We start from the raw sequence: 26,050 nt of genomic DNA on the forward strand, positions 1-26,050 counted from the left end.
AAGCCTGGAAGTGAAACAGGCGCTTTGACAGCAAGAAAAGGAAAAGGAGGAGGATGCTTTTATCAAAGGTCGCCCGCCCAGAAAGAGGGTTGAAAGGTCTTGCCGTCCAAGAAAGAAGGGGAATCCCAAGACAGGAGCTGAAGACCTCCTAGAGTCTCTGCATGAGCATGTCTTTAACAAAAACTTGCCACGGAACTTACAGACCCTCCAAGTGCCCCTATTTTCCAGGGACAGTTCTGGATTTACAGAAGCCATCTAGGTTTCTGATTTCATCCTGGAATGTCCCACTTTTCCTTGAGACATCCCTATTTTTATCAGAGAAATGTTGGAGAGTATGGAGTTATGTGACCCCCCGAGTCAAGAAGATAAGTAACTATACAACCTTTAGAAGACATCTGAAGGAAGCCCTGTATATGGAAGTTTGTTTATGTTTAATGTTTTATTATGTTTTTATATATGTTGGAAGCTTGTTGCTGCTGCTGCTGCTGCTGCTATTCTACAAAATATAAGCGAATCAGAATGAGAGAAAAGGGCACTTGGAGCCTCAGAACACAAATACTAAACTATTAGTATGAGGAAGTAGCTTTCTTTTTTGCCTTGCAGGTCCAGTGAGAAGGGCCAACCAAGTCGGATCTTCATCATCTGCATCAGCATTCAGAGTTAATCTAAACCAACTAGCACAGAAGAAGCCAACATGGTGCCCTTTAGATGTTGTGGATTACATCTCTCATCATCCATTAACTTGCATGGCCAATAGTAAAATTATCTAGAGGACACTATGCTGGATACCCCAAACTAGCAAGTTAGCTGCTGTTGGTGCTTTCCCCTGATGGCTTAACCATCAGCTTAAATCAGGGGCGGGGACCCTTTTCAGCAAAAGGTGGTGGGTGAGTCCAGAGGCAAAAGGGGGGGGGGGAACAATTATGTTATTTCTACCTTCGTACAGTACACTAATTTCTACACGCAGTCACACACCCTTCTCTATCCTCAATCTAGGAAGGTGAGATGCACTATCAGACTTTAAGGGCACATTCCAGCCAGGCAAACATACTTGAGTACAAAGCAAGGCTAGAGGAGGGTGTGGCTTGGGAAGAACTGCTAGGGTCCAGTTAAGAGAGGATTCCTAAGGTCCCCCATCCCTGTATTACATGGATACTCCCATAGGCAAGCTGTGTCCTCTCCTCTTGGCTGCTCTTTATGTGTCCTAAAGGTCCTATAGATCTCTGGACACAGATCATGAATATTGAACTTTGCCTTCATAGTGATTCACTTGTCTCTGTCTAACCACCACCCCAACAGCCACTGGCTTCAATGGGAAAAGCATTTGCAGTATCAAGCCTTCACTAAATCTACACAGCTGCGATGAAATCAGCCAAAGTAAACTCCTAGCCAAAACCTTCTCTGTCGTGACTTAACAGTGAGGCAGAGCCTCTCAGAAATGCAATTTTTAAAAGAAAGGAAAAAAGAAAACTAGCTTTATGCAGATCATGACCTTCAGATAAGCTATTCTCTTGCAATCTAAACAGGTCTCCTTCAAGGTCTGGTATAGCAAATTTAATCTCAAATTCTTATCACTAAACCATCCTTGCATGCAGAAACTGAGAAACTGGTCTGGGCCATCTGCTTAAGCTTTAGTTCAATGCTTCCGATTGAAAATGACGTTTATCAGAGTGAAAACCTTTTGCCTTTGAAAAAATACATATGCTGTTGAGATGAAGTGTTCCCACAATGTATATGAAGAACTGCAACTGGCATTAATAATCTACGTATAGTTGAAGGTTAGGGGTTTTTTGCTTATACCGCAAAAAGTTCAGCACAATAACCTTCTAAATGATGAATAAGGGACTTTGCGTACAGCTACACTAGGAGGATACGCACTGCTTTCGGCTGCAATGCATAGATTTTTAAACTTGATGCTCCCAAAGAGAAAATAACAGCATTTTTGATGGAAAGAGACCAAGAAACTGATCCAAAGGTAATCCCCAAAGTGCCTTCAGCATTGTGCTGCTTTTCAGTCCAGTGAAGCTATAAAAGAGCTAATTGCACTTAAGTCATCATACCATTGAATGATGGCCACTACAGAGGCACTATGGTAGGGAGGCAAATGTTTTTCCAATCTGTGGTCCCCATAGGTGGTAGGCCATATTCAAGCCCACACAGACACACACGCATTAACCCACAATGATCTGAAGCCACACATATACCGGTAAACCCACTCAACAACTCCAAGGGAAAAGCTGCTACTTGAAACACATTTCACATAGTCCAGAATACCCAATTTAGCGACAATGACACTCTCCTTGTCTCCTCACACAATCCAGCCTTTGCACTGCCCATCAACCATGCATTTTGGACTGCTAAATGTTTTCACAATCCCCCCATTCTTGCAAAGGGATGCTGCCCATTGGACACAACACACACACATTTTTTATTCTTTTGCGAACTCTCATACACATGCAGCTGTTTTTAAAGAAGTGAAGAAGCAGTGCAAGGCTGCCTCTGTAAACGTTGCTGTCATTCAAGGACAGTTTTTTCCCTAAGCCAAGAGTGAAACTGATCAGACTAGAATCTCGTTGCCATTCAGTCTTCTCAGTTTCAACAGCCCCTTGACTTGCCAGGCTAGAAGAATCAACTGCAATTAGGATAGGAATGCACAAGCATTTCTTCCCACAGTGACTCTCTTCCCTCCCATTCCATTTCTACAGATATCAAGCTACAAGCGCTGGATCAGCGCTAGTGTCATTGTACAAAATTAAGGGGGAAGCTGTTCCCAGTGCTCTTCAGAAATACAGTAACTGCCTGCCTGTACCCAGAACCCTCAACACATGTGGGGGGGGGGGAGTTCCCTGAATTAATGTGCAATAGATCTATACTATTTCAAATCTCTAGGGAATTAGTCCTCAAACTGCCTTGCTAGCACATTTTAATGGTGTAGGCCAGGTTTGGTATGTCTGTGGTCCTCCATATATTAAACTACATATCCCATTTTTTCTTACCATTGACCATATTGGCTGAAAGCTGGTGTCCATAACATCTGGAGAACAACAAAGTTCTTCACCCCTGGCCTACTCTGACTGCCAGGGGCTTTCTAGGTTTCAGACAAGGTGTTTCTCGGCACCTGTTACCTAAGAAACTTTAAACTGGAGGTTCTCAGGATGAAGCCCGAGCTCTTACACATGCAAAATATGTGATCTACAACTGTGTTGTACCCCTCCCATTCTAATAAGAGAGAATAATAAATAAATAAAGAGAAAAACAATCATCGTCAAAGCGGATCACAAAAACTATGTTTTCTAGAATATCAGTATTTTATAGTCAAAACATCAGCCAAAGAAGGGTAGGAGGTCAGGATAGATCTACATGACAAATGATTACTAGTGACACATACCAACATTTAAAGTCTACATCATGTCAGTTCAATAACACTTGATGAACAGAACTGTGGCGTTTGGAGATTATTGTCCTTTTTTTAGTAAGCACCATTTGTAGTTTTCAAGATTTATAACACCAGTTAAAATTGTGTGGAATTTTGAACTACATTCAGCAGGGTCTTGAGAGTCTATCACAGAAATCTGGTGGAAAATGTGCTGGCTTTATTACTAGGCACAGACATAAAACGTGTTCTGAAAGGAAGAGGTGAGCTACTCTTGGAAGTTGGAGAGACAAAAGCTCCCTCTGGCCCACTACACTCTATGGCTGGATCATGCCAAAGTCAGATCAACCCCTCCCAGTTGATACAAACATAAGGCTGTGTGCAACTTGTAACTAGTGTTTATTATGAGTGCAAGGAATTAACTCTCATTCTACAACTCTTAGATAATGGGAGTTGCAGGCACCAGATTGAGGAAGGCTGGGAACAGACAATGCTAGGCTAGATTGGGAAATAGTCTGATCTGGTGAAAAGCAGCTTTCTACGTTTCCAATCACAACTTAGCTTTTCCAGGTGTCAAGACCTTTGTTGAACTATATGAAAAATATTTGAATAAAGATCTCATTACCCCTCTGGTTACTTGATTAAAAGCAATTTTATAATAGGTTGTTAGGTTGATTTTCAGAATCAAAGCAGAGTGGAAATAATTGCTTTAACATAATGGATTCAGCACTCCTACCTTGCTACTCCTACCTTGCTACTCCTATTAAGGCATCCAGAGCCACAATCCTGTACTTAACTATTTTTTTTTTAATGAGTTTGCTGCCTTTATTTAGTTCCCTGCCCCCCAATAACTCTTGATACCTTTTAGATAATATGCAGTAGATATAGTAATAAGCTCACAGTGTTAGCTGTTCTTTACATCTTTTTAAATTTTTAAAAACTCTGTAACATTTTAATTGCAAAAAATATCTGTGGGAAAACAATAGTATTTATTTTGGCTAGCTCCCATTTAACGTGTCCGTTGCCAGGCATTCAGTTCCTTGCTGTGGCAAAGATTGCTTCTGTTCCAGTTTTATGGTGCCTCAGTCTTAAAGCAGCTGAGAAGTTAAAGTCAGTAAGTTGCTGGCTTACAGTGCAATCCTATGCATGAATGCTCAGAAGCAAGCCCCTTTGTGTTTAATGGTGCTTACACAAAAGAAAGTAGGTATAGGTTTACAGCCTTACAGCCCTTGCAAAACAGAAAGTTGTAGCAAAGGATCTTCATCTTTGAACTTGCATTCCCCAGTTGGTCACTAGAGCACAAGGATACTAGTGACCTTTAGGGCATGCTGCAAAGTTTATCTTTTCTCCCAGGCTTTCTCTGGGAAAAATGGACTTTCTCTCAATCCCAAACTGCACATCTGCGTGCTTTTTAAAAAAGCAGATTTGCCACAAACCCATCTAAGCTCTGGGGTAGAGGCTCAATTTTAACATCAAACGGGATGCAGTGGTGAGCCCCCCCCCCGCCCCGCCCAATGTTAAATTCCCTGCTCGTGGGCCATGTTGGCTGGGCTGATGGGAACTGGGGCTCAACAACAAACATCTGGAGGACACAAAGTTTCAGAAGGCTCCCTAATGTGCAGGCAGAGGTCTTTGCCACTACCTACCTGGTTATTACAATAATTATTTTAACTGGAGAGGCCAGGGACCCAATGTTAAACCTTCTTTATGCACAAAGCCAAAGTCAGGATTCAACTCTGGCCAGACCTCAACCCCCAATGTCTCTTCCATTGATAAGCAAGGAAGCAGGACCCTCCAGAATGTCTCCATACCACCAATGATCCTGAGGAACCATTGGACCTGGACATCCTTACTCCAGACTGAAGATCTCCCCACCAGCTGCCTGGGTTCCAGGCCTGCTCTCAGACCTCCCCTGTGGCCACAAGAGCAGATGAGATGGTGAGCCATGAAAGAACTTAAGAGTGGCTACCAAAGGACCTGGCTAGCTATCTGTAAGGCTATTCAGGAGGGGGAATCACAAGAAAATTCCTCTGTGAATCAGCACCTGACAGGAAGGAGGTGGAGCCTCCAGGTCTGAGCTGCTTCATTGCTGAAGCAATAGCTTCAAGCTCCAGCCTTCCTGACCTAGAGAAGTGGGCCACTATATGCTCTTCCACTGAGTCACAGTCCCTCCCAACTAAAATCAATAAATACCATTGATTGCATTGTCTTCTTAGAGGAGACACATTGCATACAAGATACAAGCAGCAGCATAAAATTTTCAGGGATCAGTCCTGATATTTATTAATATAAAAAAATTGGAGATTGGACGTGGACCTTCTACACACAAAGTCATATCACCAAGCTACAGCCCTTACCCATCTTTAAGCATCACACTGAACACCGTTTTCTTTAGGCATCATAAAAGCCAACCTATCTATCATCTCCATCCAAACATTTACAATCTGACCCCATGCATATTTACTCAAAAGTCAACTCCCACTGCCTTTAATAACACTAGGACAGCACAGTTGATATGAATAGTAACTGTGACAGTATGATATTCACTTTGGCATTGAAAGCAGCTGCACTGATGCTGATGTGAATGTTCAGGGGTCTGTTGAGTTGCACGATTATATTTAACAGATGCTAATAGGATTGCTTTGTAGGAATAAGTATGACATGGTGAGAACAGCTACCATAAATCAGGTTTTCACTGTCAGACAGCTGAAATGTACTTGCTCTTCTCACCTTGACTAGAAGGAAACTTGGCTTGCTGTTTCTCACTGCATGAATGTATGTTGAGAGAGTTAGAATGGAAATAATGCTGCTTAATAGTAAAAAGTAGGAACAGGGGATATCATGGCATGCACATAGTTGTGCCACTGTCTGTTGCTGAAGCCTTAAAGTACAGTACGTAGAATTTAGTCCCATTGTTTCCAATAGGATTTACATACAGTTAATGTGTGCACAGGACTGCTTCATATTCATTTCAATGCGGCTTACTGAGTAAGCCCCATTAAATACAATGTGACTTAATTCTGAGTAGGCATACATGGGATGATTCTGTTAATGACTTTGACACACGCCATTCCTAAGCATTTTTAACTGGCACAACAAGGACCAAAAGACCACAGGGAATTTTGTTACTGGAGTTTTTCAGCTTTGTTTTATAAAGGAAAGTAAAAGGCATTTAGATGTTGTGCACTAAAATCAGGTAGCAAAGAATGATTGAAACATAGTGATCTGGTTCACATTCAGGCAAGAGTTGGTAATGATTTGACTGTAACTACAAACTTCTTCAACTTCAGTGAAGTTGCAAAAGATCCCAAGGGGGCAGCAAAAAAGTATGATTGTTGAACCTACATTTAGGAGTCAAGTAATAATACAACATACTTAACTCTGATTCAAGAGTACTAACTGTCAAATCAATTTGTTTTGTTTTTGTTTTAAACAGGAAAACAGTGATTCCCTCTTATGCACATTTCATGACAAAGAAATGGTCTAAAGCGAGGGACAGCCCTTTAAAGAATCAACTGGTTAAATACAGAACACTCAACAACCATACATTGGCTACAAACTTTTGATAGAAACAGTCCAGACATGCAAAGCTGTATTAACTTACAGTGTTATCCTTCTGCATTGAAAGATGTAGCCACAAGAATGAAACAGCAATAATCAGAAGGATATAATTTTGTACAATTCGTCCAAACGACATATTATGCTGGTTGTTGCTCTGTCCAATTCAGTCAATACCACAAAACCACAAATGGCAAACCTACACTCGAAAATTCATAAACCAAACTTGCTCTTGCCGTCCTGGAATGACACTGCCTGGCAGCCCAGCTGTATGCAAGTTTACCCCAAATAACTCACTGTATTCAGTGGATATTACTCCCAAGTAAGTGAACATGAGACTGAGAGTCTAACTTTCTTGAACACACTCATTTAAATGCCAATATACTAGGGCTCCCAGGAGAGTTAAAAGGCATGTCCAATTGTCCAATCCTATGCAAGTTTACCCAAAAGCAAGTCCCAGCAAGTTCAATTAGGCTTATTCTCAAGTAGGTGTGCAGCCTAAGTTTCCGTCTATCCAGAGCTCTTCAATAGTATTCATCCACTTGATTTCATTTATTCCTGGTCCACACCCGCAACACAAAGTTTACAAACCTTCCCGGGGTCACACAAAAAGCCTGCAACAAGCTGTGAACAAAACTCACCTAACACTGGTGTTTAAAGAAGTAAAGAAAATGCAGCATTACGCTAAGATGTTTTGGCTACACCATTTAAAAACAGTGATGTATTGCTGTTATATGGGAGTATGGTCCCAGAAACTTTTTATCAAAATGTAAACACAGCAAGAGCAGCATAGTTCAGATGCTTCACAAATCAAAAGGGAAATCATAGCCAAAAACTCAGAAGCATAATAGTAGCAGTTGCGCAATAGTAAACAACACAGAGAACGCCATATGAACTGCTTTGGGCACGTGCCTGAATGCACAACTGCACAGAATCAAAAAGACAAATTTTTAAAAATGAAATGATGTAAAGTATCAACTTCCATCACAGAGACAGACAATTTCCTACTGTGAACTTCGCTCAAAAGCTCCCACTGAGTTGATGCACTTGGGGGGGGGCAAGGGGGGTTTATTTTAAAAGTATTCCTGCTGCTTTCATGAAAGACCATGCTGCAGATTGTGCAAGGGGACTGACTGATCTGATATGTTGCACACACAAACACCGGTTTTTACTTTTTATTTCATTTTGTTTGTCGGATCTCTAACTGGATTTGCGATTTCTTTTAGCTAAATCCATTAGTGTGTCGCTGTTGTCTTTTTTACAGATTTGTTTTCATGAAAGATTTTCTTGACTCTCCAAAGTGCATGCCTTGTGTCTCTTTTTCAGGTTGTACGATCTTTCTGTTGTTGTGTGTGTGTGTGTGTTTAGGACTCACGATCTTTCTGTTGATGTTGTTGTTTGTTGTCTCCCTCGGATCTCCAATCCTGCAAGAGTTCCTGCGCCAAGGAAGCGGCGACTCTCGGCGTATAAAAAGTCGCCTGGCATAAACCGCAACCGTTTGCTCCTCTCAGAAACGAACCTATATATGAAACTACCCCATATGTGAGGAGTTTCCGATTTTGTTCCCATTTAAAAAAAAATGGGGACCAGCTACCATGACATGTTTCCCGCGAGGGTGGAAACACAAAACGTGATTTTTCTTCGCGGGAGGATTTCCTCGTCTTATGCTGTTCTCGGGAGGGAGAAGAGACGGAGGTTGGCCGGCTTCTTCCGAGGGGCTTCAGGTCTTCGGGTTGAAGAAGGTGGGTTCGTGGGCCGAAGCGGACACACCGCGCGGCTCAAAAACGTCTCTATCCCGGGATTGCCCCGCATTTGCGTCCACACGGCGCCGCCGCTTCCCTCCCCACCCCCCCCAGCCGTGCCCCACACTCTCCCCACAAACACCCCACACACGCCGGGCTCCTACCTGGCAAATAACCGAAGTTCTCCTCTCGGAGCGCCCCTTTTCTCCCCTTTCCTCCCGGCTCTGCCTCCCCTTCAGTCCGGAGGAAGCGGCGGAGAAGACTCTCCGATGAAGCCTCTCTGAGGAGAACCGGAGGAACGGACGGGAGTGGCGCGCGGCCCCGCCGCTCAGAGCAGAGAAGGCTTCCCATTGGGCGGAGGGGCGGGGGCGGGGCTCGCGGTGGACACGCCCCTCTCGCTCTTTCTCCCCTCGCACGCCTCGGCGGGTCTTTCAGTCCCCTTCGGGGAGCCCCGGAGGGGGGACGGGGTAATGGTACGCTCGCAGTGGCGTTTCCTCACGGCCTCCAGATTATTATTATTTTTTGTGGGGGGGAGAGTCCTCGTGGCGGGAGGAGACGTGGGAAGACCCGGGTCTTTCGGCTTGGGGCTGCGTCTCCGCCGCTACTCCCTCCCTCTCTTCCCGGGTCTCGGCTGTTTAAAAACACGTTACAGATAGGTAGCCGTGTTGGTCTGCCATGGTCAAAACAAAATAAAAAAAAAAATTCCTTCCAGTAGCACCTTAAAGACCAACTGAGTTAGTTCTAACTCAGTTGGTCTTTAAGGTGCTACTGGAAGGAATTTTTTTTTTTATTTTGTTAAAAACACGTTGTGCAATATGTATTACAGCTCAGTCTTCCTAAATCCGGACGGTTTCCCTAGCTGTTCCCAACGGGATCCTCTCTATAAAGGTCGCCGCCGGACAAGTCGGAATTATCACTTTCTCCTACTCAAAACTTCTGAAATTTGTCATTGCAACATTTGCACCTTCCCCCACCCCCCAGGGCATGTCCGGTTGATGCAGAATTCCAGGTTTGAGTAGAGTTGCCATATTTCAAAACGTAAAAACCAGGATACCCCAAAAGTTGTTTTTAGGAAACCCCCAAAATTGTTGAGATTTTTTTAAGGGCACCCCCAAAATTGTTGAGATATATTTTTTCTTACCAAAACACCAAACTGACTTGCCTAAGATCCAGGACAAAGCGCCACATTTCAGAAATTCCCCCCAGGCGTCATTTCTGCCTTTTAAGGAAACCAACAAAATTATTGAGATTTTTTTTTTGGGGGGGGGAGAGTCACTGAAATTGTTGAGAATTTAAGGAAACCACAAAAATTGTAGAGCTTTTTTTTTAGGGAACCACAAAAATTGTGGAGCTTTGTGGAAATAACAAAATTCTTCAGCTTTTTTAAAAAAAATCTCGTCTCTTTACACCGACTGCTCCGTCACCCGCCAAGGAAATATTCCGCCAGCGATCCAACTCATTCCTGACCAGTGAATTTAAGACTGGTTCTTGGTGGCTTCCTGCGTAGCACAATCCTATGTATGTCTATTCAGGAGCAAACCTCACTTAAGTTCAAGAGAACTTGCTAGAAAGGCGGTATAGGATTGCAGCTTTAAAGTCAACACTGCATTCCTGCAGGATTCAATGGGATTTTCATCCTAACTGTGTTGCATAACTGCTACTCCCCCAGACAGGAACTGCACGCAACAAAAGATTCAAATCATTAACAGCTGGATCGTACATGACAATGCAGAACCGAGACTGCAAGTATTTATACATGATTTATTCTTCGCATCCCCACCACCACCATGTTAAGATTTGTCCAGTTGCAATAGGGACAGTTAGTTACTCCCAGTACAGAACAGAGTGAATCACCCCCTTGTTTCTCTGTTACAAATCCCCGCTCTGACTTTTCTCTTTAGTTTAATTCAGTTTTTATTATTTTAAATCTAATACAACAACTTATATTCCCGGAACCTTTCCACATAATAAATCCAATCTTCCACAACCCTTTCTCATGAAACGGTGTCTCTCACCTCTTCCCATCTTGCTACCCTTTCAGAGCCCCAACCTCATGATGCCCAAATCCCAAAACACACAATTAAATTGACAAATAGATAAAAGGAGTGGAGTGATAGGACAGAGGGTGGGGGAAGACAGGATTTCCTGCTCCCCCACCCTGAGATTCTCCATCAGGTGCTCCAGGTAATCATTAGAATGCCTAACCCATTAACTTTTACACCCAAAAGTATTCAATGCGACCCTGATAGGATATAATATAAACTTAAATATAATGCTGACCGTCAACCTGTGCATGCCTATTGATTGCACAATAAACCAGGGATGGAGGTGGCTAAATGCTGTCTTCCCAGCCTCTCTCCCTGCCCCTCAGAACTCCTTGGCTGAAAATGCATCCTTGCAATCTGTTCATGTCATTCGCTTGGAAGGTAGGAAGGGGAGTGGAAACTTGCCTATACAGTGGTACCTCAGGTTACATACACTTCAGGTTACATACGCTTCAGGTTACAGACTCCGCTAACCCAGAAATAGTGCTTCAGGTTAAGAACTTTGCTTCAGGGTGAGAACAGAAATCACACGGCGGCGGCGCGGCGGCAGCAGGAGGCCCCATTAGCTAAAGTGCTTCAGGTTAAGAACAGTTTTAGGTTAAGAACGGACCTCCGGAACGATTTAAGTACTTAACCTGAGGTACCACTGTATTACAAAGGTAAAATTGACATTAGGCCTTCCACTTTTGCCTCTGGCCCTGCCCACCATTGACTTGTGGCCCTCGGAAAGCTGCCCCAAAGGGAATGCAGCCCTCATGCTGAAAAAAGTTTTCCTGCCCCAGCTTGAATGGCAGAAGCATGCCTGCTGTGCTCCTTTGCATTCTGCCATAGAAGCTTGCCTCCCCGTGTGTCCCAATTTAACCAGTGTTAAAGTAAGGGTAAAGGGACCCCTGACCATTAGGTCCAGTCGTGGATGACTCTGGGGATGCGGCGCTCATCTCGCTTTATTGGCTGAGGGAGCCGGCGTACAGCTTCCGGGTCATGTGACCAGCATGACTAAGCCACTTCTGGCGGACCAAAGCAGTGCACGGAAACGCCGTTTACCTTCCCACTAGAGTGGTACCTATTTATCTTTGACGTGCTTTCGCACTGCTAGGTTGGCAGGAGCAGGGACAGAGCAACGGGAGCTCACTCTGTCGCGGGGATTCGAACCGCCGACCTTCTGATCGGCAAGTCCTAGGCTCTGTGATTTAACCCACAGCACCACCCGTATCCCTAACCAGCGTTATTGCATCCCAATTTATCCAGTGTTAAGCAGTTCTCATTATCCCCTCCCCAAGACCAGGAAACTCCTGGCCACTGTCTTAGGCAGAGTTTTGAAGGAACAAATGCCAGGAGCAGGACCTTGTGTTTTTTTTAATCCCACCTTTCCTCCAAAACTGCTCAAGGTGGCATAACCTAGTTTTCTTCCTCCCCGTTTTATCTTCACTACAACCCTGTGAGGTAGGTTAGGCAGAGGCTCAATGACAAGCCTAAGGTCACCTTGTTGACTGTGTGGGGAATCTGAACCCTGAACCTTGGTCTCCCATGTCCTAGTGCGACACTCTAACAACGACACCACACTGGCCCTAGCTCTGGAAGAAGAATATGACATTAAAATCTGCCTAGGAGGAAATTAACTCAGAACAGTGATTGCTGCCAAAGAGTCTCAAAATCAAGTAAGTATAAAAGCCAAATTCTTGGGGAGGCTCCTGTTTCTAATCAATTCTATGCTGACTCATCTTAAGTGAATGACTCACTGCTCCTATTTTGTAGCAATGAAGGAGTAAATGAGCGGACGTCGTCTAGCAGTTACAACTTGAGCTGCCAAGCAGAACTCCCAGATTTGGTAGAGAGACCTTTTCCGGTGTAATAATGCACGAAGTCTTAGGCATGCCATGCACAGCCCAATCCCGTTCCTATTTATTTGGAAGTAAGGTCCAAACTACATGTTACGTTGGAGCTCTGCGTTTGGGCTGCCCAACATAACTTTATTTTTAAATTCAGAGCCTCCCCAGCCTTATTTGGATCAGGTCCATGGTACGGGGGGGGGGGGTCCAACCTTACTCCCATGCCATTGCTCTAATCCAGACCGCCCCCCTTAAATGCTTTTATTAGGGTTGCCATATTCCCAAAAGTGAAAAGTGTTGAGCGTTTTAGGGCTTTGTCCTGGATCTTAGGCAAGTCAATTGAAAAATTGTGGGGATGGGGGTTAGCGTTTTTATAAAAAAAAAAAAAAAGGTCAACAACTTTCTGCCCTGGTTTTTACTTTTTGAAAAATGACAACCCAGGTTTTGAATCAGAATCAACTTCATTTATGGCTGATGTTGAGAGAGACAGTGTGGTAGAATAACCAGGCTGCTTCAATTTGGCTTGGCTTTGTTTTGGAATATCTGTACAGAACGATCATTTCAGGGGGAAGAGATTCTGATGTAGCCAAAAACAGCAGCACCTGCAAACAAGAGGGAAGGTATCAGCAGGCTTGGGGAAACACCAAGGTTTGAAGGAGTACAAAACTGTCTTCAGTTTAGGGAGGGAACTAGGCTGGGGAACTCCTCACAAAGCACAGTGAGAACTGAGTGTACACTGTGGACACGGAAAAGTGAGTGACTGAGCAGGGGAGTGAAAATGGAATTGAACTGCAGAATCGTAGCATTGGAAGGGACCACGAGGCTCATCTAGTCCAACCCTCTGCAATACAGGGATCTTTTGCTCAAGGTAGGACTCGAACGCACGACCCTGAGATTCAGAGTCTCAGGCTCTACTATCCAGAATAAGGCATGACTAGCTGTAACCCTAAGCAGAACTGATGCAGGTTCCACTTATATCCCAATATTTTCCACTCATTTCGTGTCTCCTGTTCTGCGGAATCAGCAGGGGAGCATCATCCCAGATTCATACTTCTAAACTCTTAGGTAAATCTGTGGCAAGGAGTACCCTATAGCAGGCATGTGCTCAGGGTGTGATTTGTGAATAAAACAAGCCCAAGCAAGAATGCTGCCAGAACGAGGGTCGGGCACAAGTTGGGGCCAATCTCTCTCAACTTTCTGTTTTAAACTTGCTGGAACATTCTGCATGTTGCAGCGTGCCACTGCTGTGCCTTATCACTGCTCTGCTACTTTTAGGATGCATAATCTTTCTGTGCGACCAGAGAGGTGTGGGAGAGGAACGTCCCTTGAACTTAAAGTGAAAAGGGTAAGCTGCAGCTGTATCTGCACATTTAAACGTTAAACATTTTCTAGCCTCTAGGACCGTAATCCTAGAGTGTAAGCCCATAGAAGGAAATTGGATGATACTCAGAAATCTGATTTGAATTTAAATACTAATTCCTCTGTGTGCGTGTGCCTAAATGGAGACTGATGACAATACCATTGCTTTTTCTTCCATAGAAGAATCCTGTAAAGGATTTCTGATCAAAACACAAAAATGATGATGCAGGCATATTTTTACTCCATGCTTTTGTGAGTTGTAAAACTGCTATAGCTTTTGGTCGGAGCAATTAATAAAGGGCACCTGTGCTAGCCTTAATTCAATTGGGGTTTGTGGCTGCTCCACTTTGGGAATTTTGTGGTATTAGCTTTATTTGTGCATCAGGGCACAGAACCCAGAGGCTGGGAACACAGTTTGCTGGCTTGAAATAGACTTCACTTCCAATACTGTGTCCTAACTGTTACTCACAAAATTCCTGGAAAAGATCCAAGTGCTTGTTGAGAGAAAGTCACAAATGGAAGTTTTTCCATTAATTTGAAACTTGGGGTGCCCCAGGTTACTGGAGGCTTCGTGGACTGCACAGTGATGGTTGGTGCCAATTGGGAATGGGCAGCAGGCCAGGAGGCCAACAACAGGTGGCGCTAGAGCCAATGACAGATAGAGCCAACTGATTTAAGTTTTATACTCATCCTCCTGCCTGCTGGGTTCTACAAGGGGCAACACAGAGGGCTCATCCACACTTGCATTTGCCCTGTGATTTCTAGGCACAGGTCCAAGAGATCTTTCTTTTCTTCAAATGCTTTCCCTGGGGAAACCCGCTGTTCGCTTGATGATTGTTCCATTCAGCCGTAAACAACGGATTTTCCCTATGGAAAGTAGTGGACACGTGCCTAGAAATCATAGGATAATAATAATAATAATAATAATAATAATAATTTTTTATTTATACCCCAGCCATCTGGCTGGGTTTCCTTGGAGCTAAGGGACTAAGAAGCAGGAGGAAGGTGACAGGCAGTGCTGCTCCCTAGACTAAAAAGGTAAAGGGACCCCTGACCATTAGGTCCAGTTGTGGCCGACTCTGGGGTTGCGGCGCTCATCTCGCTTTGTTGGCTGAGGAAGCCGGTGTACAGCTTCCGGGTCATGTGGCCAGCATGACTAAGCCGCTTCTGGTGAACCAGACCAGCGCACAGACACGCCGTTTACCTTCCTGCTGGAGCAGTAAGGTAAAGGTACCCCTGCCCATACGGGCCAGTCGTGTCCGACTCTAGGGTTGTGCGCTCATCTCACTTAAGAGGCCGGGAGCCAGTGCTGTCCGAAGACACTTCCGGGTCACGTGGCCAGCGTGACGAAGCTGCTCTGGCGAGCCAGCACCAGCGCAGCACACGGAAATGCCGTTTACCTTCCCGCTATAAAGCGGTACCTATTTATCTACTTAGGGGTGCTTTCGAACTGCTAGGTGGGCAGGAGCTGGGACTGAAAGACGGGAGCTCACCCCGCCGCGGGGATTCAAACCGCCGACCATATGATCGTCAAGTCCTAGGCACTGAGGTTTTACCCACAGCGCCACCCGCGTCCCTAGACTACTTGCAAGTAAAAAAATCAGGCAGGTGGGGGGCTGGCTGAGATGGATGTTGATGGGGCAATGCCCCATTTGTCTTAATGATCCAGGCTTCACTGGGAATATGTAATATTCGTGTTTATTTTCAAATATATAGGTTGAGCCTAGGTGGAAACACGGCTTACAGACTCTAACAGACAGCTAAAGTCCACTGTTCTGGCATCAGATCTCCAGGGAGACACAGTAGGCACCTGAAGATCTCTACTGAGATCCAGTGCCAAGGGCCTTCTGGCAGTTCCCTCATTGCGAGAAGTAAGGTTACAGGGAACCAGGCAGAGGGCCTTCTTGGTAGTGGCACCTGCCCTGTGGAACGCCCTCCCAGCAGAAGTCAAGGCAATAAACAACTATTTTACTTTTAAAAGACAAATGAAGGCAGCCCTCTTTAGGGAAGTCTTTAATGTCTAATGCTGTATTGTTTTTAATATTCAGTTGGAAGCCGCCCAGAGTGGCTGGGGAAACTAGGGCGGGGTATAAATAATAAATTATTATTATTATTACTCAACTCAGTTTGTTGCTGTTCATCTGTCTCATTCAAACAGCAATCTTCTTACAGTGGTACCTCGGGTTAAATACTTAATTCATTTTGGAGGTCCGTTCTTAACCTGAAACTGTTCTTAACCTGAAGCACCACTTTAGCTAATGGGGCCTCCTGCTGCTGCCGCGCCACCGGAGCACAATTTCTGTTCTCATCCTGAAGCAAAGTTCTTAACCTGAGGTACTATTTCGGGGTTAGCGGAGTCTGTAACCTGAAGCGTATGTAACCTGAAGTGTATGTAACCTGAAGTACATGTAACCCGAGGTACCACTGTATAGGCAAGTGAATAAATATGCCAATATATAAATACACGTGTTGGAATGATCGTTTTGCAAATGATTAATGAGTTAAAAAGCAGGTGGTTAGTCAATTACAAATTATCTAATTGCTTGACAGACTCAGTTGTCATGAGATAGTTGCTAGATATTGTTTTTATAATATAAACAGCTGCTCGAGTAAAGGTACAGTTTGGTACTATTCTCAATTCTTATTTTCAGTTGAAGCTCAATTCTAGGAATGAAACAGTTCTTTCTTAGCATGAATGAGTCTCTCCCATGACCTCCTCACCTTTTAAAAAAATGCTTTTGCCGTCTGAAATTAGTAAGGCTATGCAATAGATATAGATATGGTATTTCGCATACGATCGGTTCTGATTTATGGCATTTGCATGGGAGAGTGACATCACTGAGAGGAGAAATATGCACTCGGAAGAGGCTCCCCAAGAAACAAATTAAATGCTCATTGGGAAAGCTGAGCACATTTTGAAACTGGTGCACTTCTCAAGTTCACCTTTAACTAATGAACATGTTCTCACACAAAGCTGCCTGTCATAAATGAGATTAACTGAGAATACTTTAGAATGCCACTATTTCGCTGGAATTCATAGCATGACAGTGGAACAATTCCTTCCTTTTATATAATGCCTTTCATTAAATGTCAAAGAGCCGATGTTGGAAGAAATAAGAAGAGAGCCGGAGAGATGGATTTACATTCTCATTGCTACTGATCTTAAAAGGTGCAAATGAGTTCCACAAATGAGCAACACCAGCCTGGGAAAGAAAAACTCCCCGAGGAATTCATCCTGAAAGAAAAAAGCAATGAAATAAAGGAAAGGGCTTTGCATAATTTTGTTCTGTATGAACTCGGAATCTGACAAGTTGCTGACCACATGCAAATGACTTGGGCTCTGATGCCGTCCTTTGAGTGCACACATGAATCACATCGAAAAGGGTGGCATGAGCAATTGCTTTGCCAAAATCTGAAACAAATCAGCACTCCAGCTTATTTATTTTCAGGGATATAAAGTCATCCGTTTCATCAGTAGAGCTAAACGGTAAAGGACCCCTGGACGGTTAATTCCAGTCAAAGGCGACTATGGTGTTGCGGTGCTCATCTCGCTTTCAGGTCAAGGGAGCCGGCGTTTGTCCACAGACAGCTTTCTGGGTCATGTGGCCAGCATGACTAAACCGCTTCTGACGCAACGGGACACCGTGACGGAAACCAGAGGGCACGGAAATGCCGTCTACCTTCCCACCGAAGTGGTATCTATTTATCTACTCGTGCTGGTGTGCTTTCGAATTGCTAGGCTGGCAGAGCTCATCCTGTCACGCGGATTCAAACCGCCAACCTTCCAATCGGCAAGCCCAAGAGGCTCAGTGGTTTAGACCACAGCCCCACCCGCCTCTCTGAGTAGTATGCTATGTGGAAGAAGGCAGATTTTTGTGACATATCTCATGGTAAACTAGCATGTCTGTGTGCATCTAGACCTGACCTTTAGATGTTTCAGCATACGCATCAAAGGGACAAAATAATAACCTTTCCAGCTCTCTGTTGTGTTGTGGACAAATGCCAGCTCCATCGGCCTGAAAGCAAGATGAGCGCTGCAAACCCATAGTTGCCTTTGACTGGACTTAACCATCCAGGGATCCTTTACCTTTTTTTTTTTTTTAACTACTCAGAGACAGCCACAGAAGCACACTTTGCCACCTTTCCGTGGTTGAAGAAGCCGAAAACAAAGCCAGTAGCCCAACCTTTGCCAACCTGGTACCCTCTAAATGTTTTGGACTACAGAGCCCATCATCCCTGACTATTAAACAGGTTGGCTGGGGATGATGGGAGTTGTAGTTCAAAACCCTCGGGGGGGGGCAGGACTAGATTGGCAAAGACTGCACTGGCTCAACAGAGTATTTATAATACAGAAATGCTCTGGCAGAAATGACCGGCAGAATCTGAGACCAGGGAAAAGAGTCGGCGGAAGAGGACTGGAGGAAATTTAAAGACTACTTAGAGAAATATTGTAAAATTAAAGAATGTTAGAATGATGTTGGACAGAAATTAAGTGGTTACCAGCTGTAATGCAAAGGTTGAGCAACAAGCTAAAATAAGTTATATTAAGTTACAATAAGGATTTGCTGAGTTAAGAATTTGAACTGGAATACAAAAGGGGGAGGCGAGAGGAGGTCCGGGATATAAGGTAATGGAAATAAGTAATGGGAATTATATTTGTTTTGTTTTGTTTTAATTGTGTATTTTTGTATTTTTGTCATTTTTTGTGCATTATTTGTTTTCTGTAGGTTTTTTCTTGTATTAAATTGGAAATTCTAATAAATATCTTTTAAAAAAAATATAATACAGAAATGCTCAATTTTAGTATGCTTTTTTTCTTGAGGTTGTTTATAACAGAAATCAAACAAAAAAACCCCAATAAAAATCAATCCAGAATATATTGCTGCATACATTAATATACCTAAATGCATAATATGTGCCACTTTATTTAAAGTAGTCCCACTCATGTCAACTGCGAAAGTATATATCCCGGCATGACATTTTGTTCAGCTATTTTTAACGTGGTTTGTTTCCAAGTGTGAAGTGCTCGCTGACACTTCTGTGAAGGGTGCAAAATAAATGTTAAGTGCTTATTAAAGTATTTCAGTGGGTCTACCGTAGAGTAAACTATTTGAGACCTTTGCAACAACTGAAAGGAATGAGGATAAAAGATAACACACAGGATGATAACGGAGGACAAAAATTAAATTAAAACCAAAAGCAAGTTGACCAGGTTCCTACTTTACAGAGTACAGTCCCCATTTGAAGGACTGGCCAAGGATGATTCTCTGATTGAAGGCATCCTCTAGGTTAGGCGTGGGGAACAATTGGCCCTCCAGATGTTGTTGAACTACATAACCTCCATCAGCCCTAGCAAGCAGGGCCAATGGCCAGGGATGATGGGAGTTGTAGTATAGCAAAGGTTCCTTACCCCAGCTGGAGGGCAGCTGGAGGGCAGTCTAAAGACACACACACAAAAAAAAGCATAAGAAAGTAAGAGTCTTTAAATTGCCCATTAGCAGGCAGCTCTTGGAAAGCAGACTGTGCAAGCAGATAGGTTTACCCAAGCAGTATTCCCAACTATGGTAAGATATTTCTGTTTTATTTCTATATTTCTGCTTTAAATCAGAGGTGGGGAAGCGGTGGCCCTCTAGTTTATTATTGTTTGTTGTTGCTGTTGCCGCTGCTGCTGCTGTTAATGGTTTCTATTGATTTATTGGGTATTTTTGTTGCTTGTATAGTATATTTTGCTTTTTAACATTTGATGCTTTGTTGTGTTTTTATATATGTTGTAAGCTGCCAAGAGTGGCTGGGGAAACCCAGCAAGATGGGTGGGATATAAATAAAAAAAACATCATCATCATCATCATCATCATTATTAGTTGTTGTTGTTGTTGGACTACAACTCCCACATGCCCGACCCTTTGCTGATGTAGTCTGTCAATGGTGTTTTCCACAGACACCATTTCCCCTCACTCCTTTGGCTTCTAGGCAGATAACCAAGAGGCAGGATTATCTGACAGGCCTAGGAACCTCCTTTGCTGAATCCTACTACAGTGGTACCTCAGGTTAAGTACTTAATTCGTTCCGGAAGTCCGTTCTTAACCTGAAACTGATCTTAACCTGAAGCACCACTTTAGCTAATGGGGCCTCCTGCTGCCGCCGCATTGCCAGAGCACGATTTCTGTTCTCATCCTGAAGCAAAGTTCTTAACCCAAGGTACTATTTCTGGGTTAGTGGAGTCTGTAACCTGAAGTGTATGTAATCTGAAGCGTATGTAACCTGAGGTACCACTGTATGTATCTTTTAGAAGCATGCAATACGAGAGAATGGGCCAGCTACCCTAAGGTGCAGCAGAGGATGCCAGTGGCGTAGCGTAGTTTGCCAGTGCCCAGGGAGGCCACACACACTGTGGGGGGTGGGTGGAGGGTGAATGGAGCCTTCCATGCCAGCCCAGCCATTGCCGTCAACGCTGCCAGAACGCACCCCCCCAAAAAAACATAGCCAAGTGTGGCCATGCTGACACATCCCTTGGATCACCTCAACCTCACATAGCAGCTCAGGGCTGGCAGGGTGGCATGAGAAGGAGGCTTTGTGAGGCTGGGATCAAAGGCGCATGGCTGTGGCGTCCCTTCTCATGCTGCCCTGCCAGCCTCACGCCGCTTGTGGGGCTGGGATATGATCTGAATTACAGTATTCGCCCGGCAAAACATTAAGATCGGATCCCAGCCTCACAAAGTGGCACAGGGCTGGCAAGGGTGGTGTGAGGAGCCAAATGTGCAGCGCCCCCTAAAACAAATGCGCACGGGGCCCCACCGCCATGCTATGTCTCTCCCCCCCACCCCCAGGATGCTATCCTGTAGCCAGTTTTGAGGAAAGATTCAGCTGCCACTTAAGTTGGTTTCTGTTGTGAGGAGGGAGAGAACCATCTGTGTCCGGGGCTGCTGTCTACCAGCTCCATCTGGTACGCAGGCTGAGACCCTATCTGCCTGCGGACTGTCTCGCCAGAGTGGTGCATGCTCTGGTTATCTCCCGCTTGGACTACTGCAATGTGCTCTACGTGGGGCTACCTTTGAAGGTGACCCGGAAACTACAACTAATCCAGAATGCTGCAGCTAGACTGGTGACTGGGAGCGGCCGCTGAGACCATATAACACCAGTCTTGAAAGACCTACATTGGTTCCCAGTACGTTTCCGAGCACAATTCAAAGTGTTGGTGCTGACCTTTAAAGACCTAAATGGTCTCGGCCCAGTATACCTGAAGAAGCGTCTCCACCCCCATCGTTCTACCTGGACACTGAGGTCCAGTGCCAAGGGCCTTCTGGCGGTTCCCTCACTGCGAGAAGCCAAGTTACAGGGAACCAGGCAGAGGGCCTTCTCGATAGTGGCGCCCTCCCTGTGGAACGCCCTCCCACCAGATGTCAAAGAGAACAACTACCAAACTTTTAGAAGACATCTGAAGGCAGTCCTGTTTAGGGAAGCTTTTAATGTTAGATGTATTACAGTATTTTAATATATATTTTTGGAAAGCCACCCAGAGTGGCTGGGGAAGCCCAGCCAGATGGGCGGGGAGGAGAAGGTTTTTGCAAGGTGCTTCAAGCCTGCTCTCTCATCACCGAAAGCCTCACCCAACTTGTTCCGAACTTTAAACATGCTCCAGCCTTCTACGGGTTTTAATCAAAATGATAATTAACTGAAACTGTCAATTCTACAACAGATACGATGAGAATGTCCCATGAAACGAGTTGTATCCCCTTTGGTGAATGAATTTTAATGCAATTTGTTCCTACCTAAAGTTGTATGCGTCAAAGGTTAAAAGTTCTACTCGGCTGATTAATGCCTTATGTTGGATATTTATTTTTCCAGGGAATCTATGTGAGTTCATCATCCTGGGGATTATGATTTCCTTCTCTAACAGGCTGATGATCAACGCTAAAGGGGGAAATCGCTGAGAATGCATCATATCAGCTTTCATCGTCATTGGGAGAGGCTTCTGGGAATCCCAGCGCACAACAATATACAATATGTAACATATGCCTGATGTCAGACTATTTCTTGTGTGTGCTGTTTGGTTTGGTTCATGATTTCTATATAGAACATTTTATATCTCAACGTCTTAGGGGAAGTTAAATTTCATTTGTTCTTGGTAGTGGGCTAGGAAAGGGCTCATAAAGCCTAAGCATATAGGATTACAGTTGCGGAAGACGTAAAGTATTTTCCTAATAAGTGTTTTTTGTTAAACTAGCTCACAAGGAATTTAAGAGAAACATTGAGTCTAAATGCTTCCCAGGGTATAGGCCCCATTGAACTCTTGAGATTTACCTCTGATATTTAGGATTTCTCTCATTTAGGATGCACACAATCTCTTTCTCTTCTCATAATGAATGAGTCATGGATGTTTTTATCATGAGGAGGGCCTGTTATTTTCCCCACCTTCAATTCCTCAGTGTGGATTTTGCAGTGGGGAGCAAAGACACAGGTCCTGGTCATGAAAACAGCGTGTAGACGGCTGCCACTCAGAAATAATTTTAGCGGCTTGAATTGTACGCTTTCTGTATCTCTGCGTGGAAGTTGATGAGTGGAGGTTGATGATGACACGAAACAGGACCTTTTCAGTGGCTGGACCAACATTGCAGAAATACTTGCCTCCACGAAGCAATGAGAATAGCCATAGACAAGTGTGGCTTGTAGGGTCATCATGGGTTATAGTCAACTAGGGACGCAGGTGGTGCTGTGGTCTAAACCACTGAGCCTCTTGGGCTTGCTGATCGGAAGGTCAGCGGTTCGAATCCCCGCGATGGGGTGAGCTCCTGTTTCTCTGTCCCAGCTCTTGCCAACCTAGCAGTTTGAAAGCATGCCAGTACAAGTAGATAAATAGGTACTGCTGCGGCGAGAAGGTAAACGGCGTTTCCATGCACTCTGTCACTCATCACAGTGTCCTGTTGTGCCAGAAGTGGTTTAGTCATGCTGGCCATATGACCCAGAAAAACTGTCTGTGGACAAACACCGGCTCCCTCGGCCTGAAAGCAAGATGAGTGCTGCAACCCCAGAGTCACCTTTGACTGGACGTAACCGTCCAGGGGTCCTTTACCTTTACCTTTTTTACCTATAGTCATCTAATAGTTACTTAATGAATTTAATGGCCTGTTAATGAAATCACAGGTTGCATTCAAGCAACTGAGGCCCATTCATTTCAACAGGTCTATCTACACCAGGCATAGGCAAACTCGGCCCTCCAAATGTTTTGGGACTACAACTCCCATTATCCCTAGCTAACAGGACCAGTGGTCAGGGATTATGCAAACCGTCCTGTGATGAAGAGTGGCATGCAAATTTAATAAATAACAATAATAATTAATAATAACAGGCAAGTTCTGTGATGGATACTATTACATGCAATTCCCAGAGAGATGTGTGTGTGAAATGTAAGGTCCAAATAGTTATTTTCTGGCAGATCAATTATTTTCACCCAGGATTTGGGCCTGAACACTTAGATTATTTATAAGTAAAAGGTACAGGGTTAAAAAATGTGTTTGTGTTTATATATGCACACAACTGCAAGAGTTGCTCCCAGGGATGGTTTTCAGTTTACATGTTGATCATGAGTAGGAACACAGAAACCACTATTGCAGTATATCTAGAATGGCGGAACAACATTTTAAATACATTCATAACAGGCATATGTGAATGTGCAAGCAGGTGAGCGGTCGAGTGTGTTATTACAAGAGAATATTAGAGAGTGGAAAGGAGCAGGGCTTTCTAGACACTTTTATTAGCTCTATATCTATAATATACTTCATTTTTATAACAGTTCACTCATCTTTGCATTTCCAGGTCTTTTATATTTATTGCTTAGACTGGGATTTAGGTAGTGATAAATCTGCCATTCCTATTAAAACTGATGTGCTCTGCTTTGAGTTCATGGGTTAAGGCGGATGATAAATTGATTTTTAAAAAGTTTAGAAGATTAAAAAAAAAGTTTAGAAGGTGTTGCTCAAGTATCTCCTTACAAAAGTCAAAGCCCACAAACACGGCCAAGTATCACAAATATCCAAAAATGAAATTCACTGGTTCTTACCATTTTCTGCAACTAAACATGTATACATGGGATATTTTGAGGGGAGAGGGGAGATGGGAATTTACACATTTGGTATACTTGTGCTTTTGTAGTTTTTTATATGTATAAAAAAAAATGCTAACATAAATATTATTTTAAAAGAAAACCACTTGGAACCAAATCACCCACATCGTCCCTCCGACGGACCAACAGCTCTAGTAAAAAAAAAAACTAGGTAGCAGAAAAGAAATGCCAGATATAGCCAATATATGTTTTGAGGACGGCATCTGCATCAACTACAGTAGGCTTGCAAGTTATGCAGGGATTACATTCTGGGGATCATGCCTAAAGATAAATCATGTATACTTAAAACCCAAGTCATTTTCCTGGAACCCTGCCCTTTTGCCTCCCTCCCTCCTTCCCTTTCTTTCTTTCTTTCTTTCTTTCTTTCTTTCTTTCAGTTGTCACAAACATAAAGCTGAATGTGCACAAATTAAACACATGGAAGGTGCAGGCTCTCCATACTGTAAGCAGCACATTTCCTAGGGTCAATGTCTTTATTTTGTTTTGGATAATTCTGGACAGGCAAATGAAGTACCTCTTTGCAGAGCACACAGATAAACGATAGAATTCGCTCTCACTGGATGTTAAACGGCTTTAAAAAAGGATTAGACAAACTCACGGAAAATAAATCTACCAGTGGCTACTTCCCATTATAGCTATTCTCTACCTCTACTGCTGGAGGCAATACTCCTCCAAATACCAGTTATTGTGAATCGCAAGCGAGGTGAGCCTTCTTGCACTCAGGTTCCGCTTGTGGGCTTCCCATTGGCATGTTTGGCTTCTTTTGAGAATAAGTTGTTGGACAAGATGAGTCTCTGGCCTGATCCAGCAGTGCTTTCCTTACATTCTTATTTACAGAGCCTTGCCGTCCCGGAGTCTGCGAAGGCAGACTGAAAGCTAGGAAACACAGTTGGCTGTTAACTATTTTTATTAGGTTGGCACAACTCGTGCACATGCCGTGAAACGATTTGACACCTTTCCAACTTTTTCCTTCCTAAGTGCTTTCCTTGGTACTCGGTAGGAAATGTACACGGCGTGCTTGTACGAGCTGATTTGCGTGGCATTTAGGGTTAGGGAAATCTAGAAATAAACTGGCTTCAAATAGATCGCCCTAAGAAATGGACCACAAAATCATCGGTGTGAAGGTGAGAAAAGCCTCAAGTAGGAGTTCAGCTTCCTGCTTTCCACCATGAGAAATTAGGCAGGGAAAGGGGAAAGCCAAAGATTTTCTTGAATGTCTTTCAGCTTTTTTTACTTCCATAAAGGTAAAGGTAAAGGGACCCCTGACCATTAGGTCCAGTCGTGACTGACTCTGGGGTTGCGGCGCTCATCTCGCTTTACTGGCCGAGGGAGCCGGCGTACAGCTTCCAGGTCATGTGGCCAGCATGACTAAGCTGCTTCTGGCGAACCAGAGCAGCACATGGAAACGCTGTTTACCTTCCCACCGCAGTGGTACCTATTTATCTACTTGCACTGGTGTGCTTTCGAACTGCTAGGTTGGCAGGAGCTGGGACCAAACAACGGGAGCTCACCCCGTTGCGGGGATTCGAACTGCCGACCTTCCGATCGGCAAGTCCTAGGCTCTGTGGTTTAAACCATAGTGCCACCCGTGTCCCTTTTTTACTTCCATACTATATCCCAAAATGCCAGATATATTGATGAGTGTACATATTGTTATGAGTTTGGGGTGGGGAGCAGACTGTATGCCTGAGCTCCTTTCTAATTCCTGGATCCAGCATGGATTCAATTCCTGGAATTGCCAGGCTAGCTTCCTGGTGAGGAACTGGCCCTCTCGAAGTATGAGCCATTAAGGTAACAAAGGAAGAGGCTCTGTGCCAGATAACAACTCACTGGTAGTTAGAAAGACAAAGCCCAGATTGTGTATATGCTAGAAGCTGGAAGCAAGGCAGGCTGGGAAGCCAAGGAGTCAGAGCCATGCCTGATTTTTGCTGGAAGCCAAGGCTGTGGCTATGAGAGAAGCAGGACCCTCTGGGGGCGTTAATGCTGTGAACCCGGCTCAGGTTGTGTGTATGTGTAAATAAACC

At 44.1% G+C, this 26,050-nt stretch overlaps 1 protein-coding gene and 1 long non-coding RNA gene across 2 annotated transcripts in view; one reads left to right on the top strand and one right to left on the bottom strand.

The window, feature by feature from the left end:
- The window catches only part of TGFBR3 (transforming growth factor beta receptor 3), a 158,537-nt gene extending 149,549 nt beyond the window's left edge, over positions 1 to 8,988 (bottom strand). The window contains exon 1 of the mRNA XM_081865840.1: positions 8,838 to 8,988. The gene's annotated coding sequence lies outside the window, so the exon portion shown is untranslated. The remainder of the gene's footprint in view (positions 1 to 8,837) is intronic.
- A 574-nt stretch (positions 8,989 to 9,562) lies between these two features.
- Positions 9,563 to 15,044, top strand: LOC309344059. The gene is made up of 3 exons (XR_014157589.1): positions 9,563 to 10,857; positions 12,255 to 12,376; positions 13,823 to 15,044. It is a non-coding gene; the product is annotated as an uncharacterized lncRNA (long non-coding RNA).
- Positions 15,045 to 26,050: the final 11,006 nt, after the last annotated feature.

Source organism: Podarcis erhardii (assembly GCF_964252035.2).
Source record: "Podarcis erhardii genome assembly, chromosome: 6".
Taxonomy (NCBI): Eukaryota; Metazoa; Chordata; class Lepidosauria; order Squamata; family Lacertidae; genus Podarcis; species Podarcis erhardii.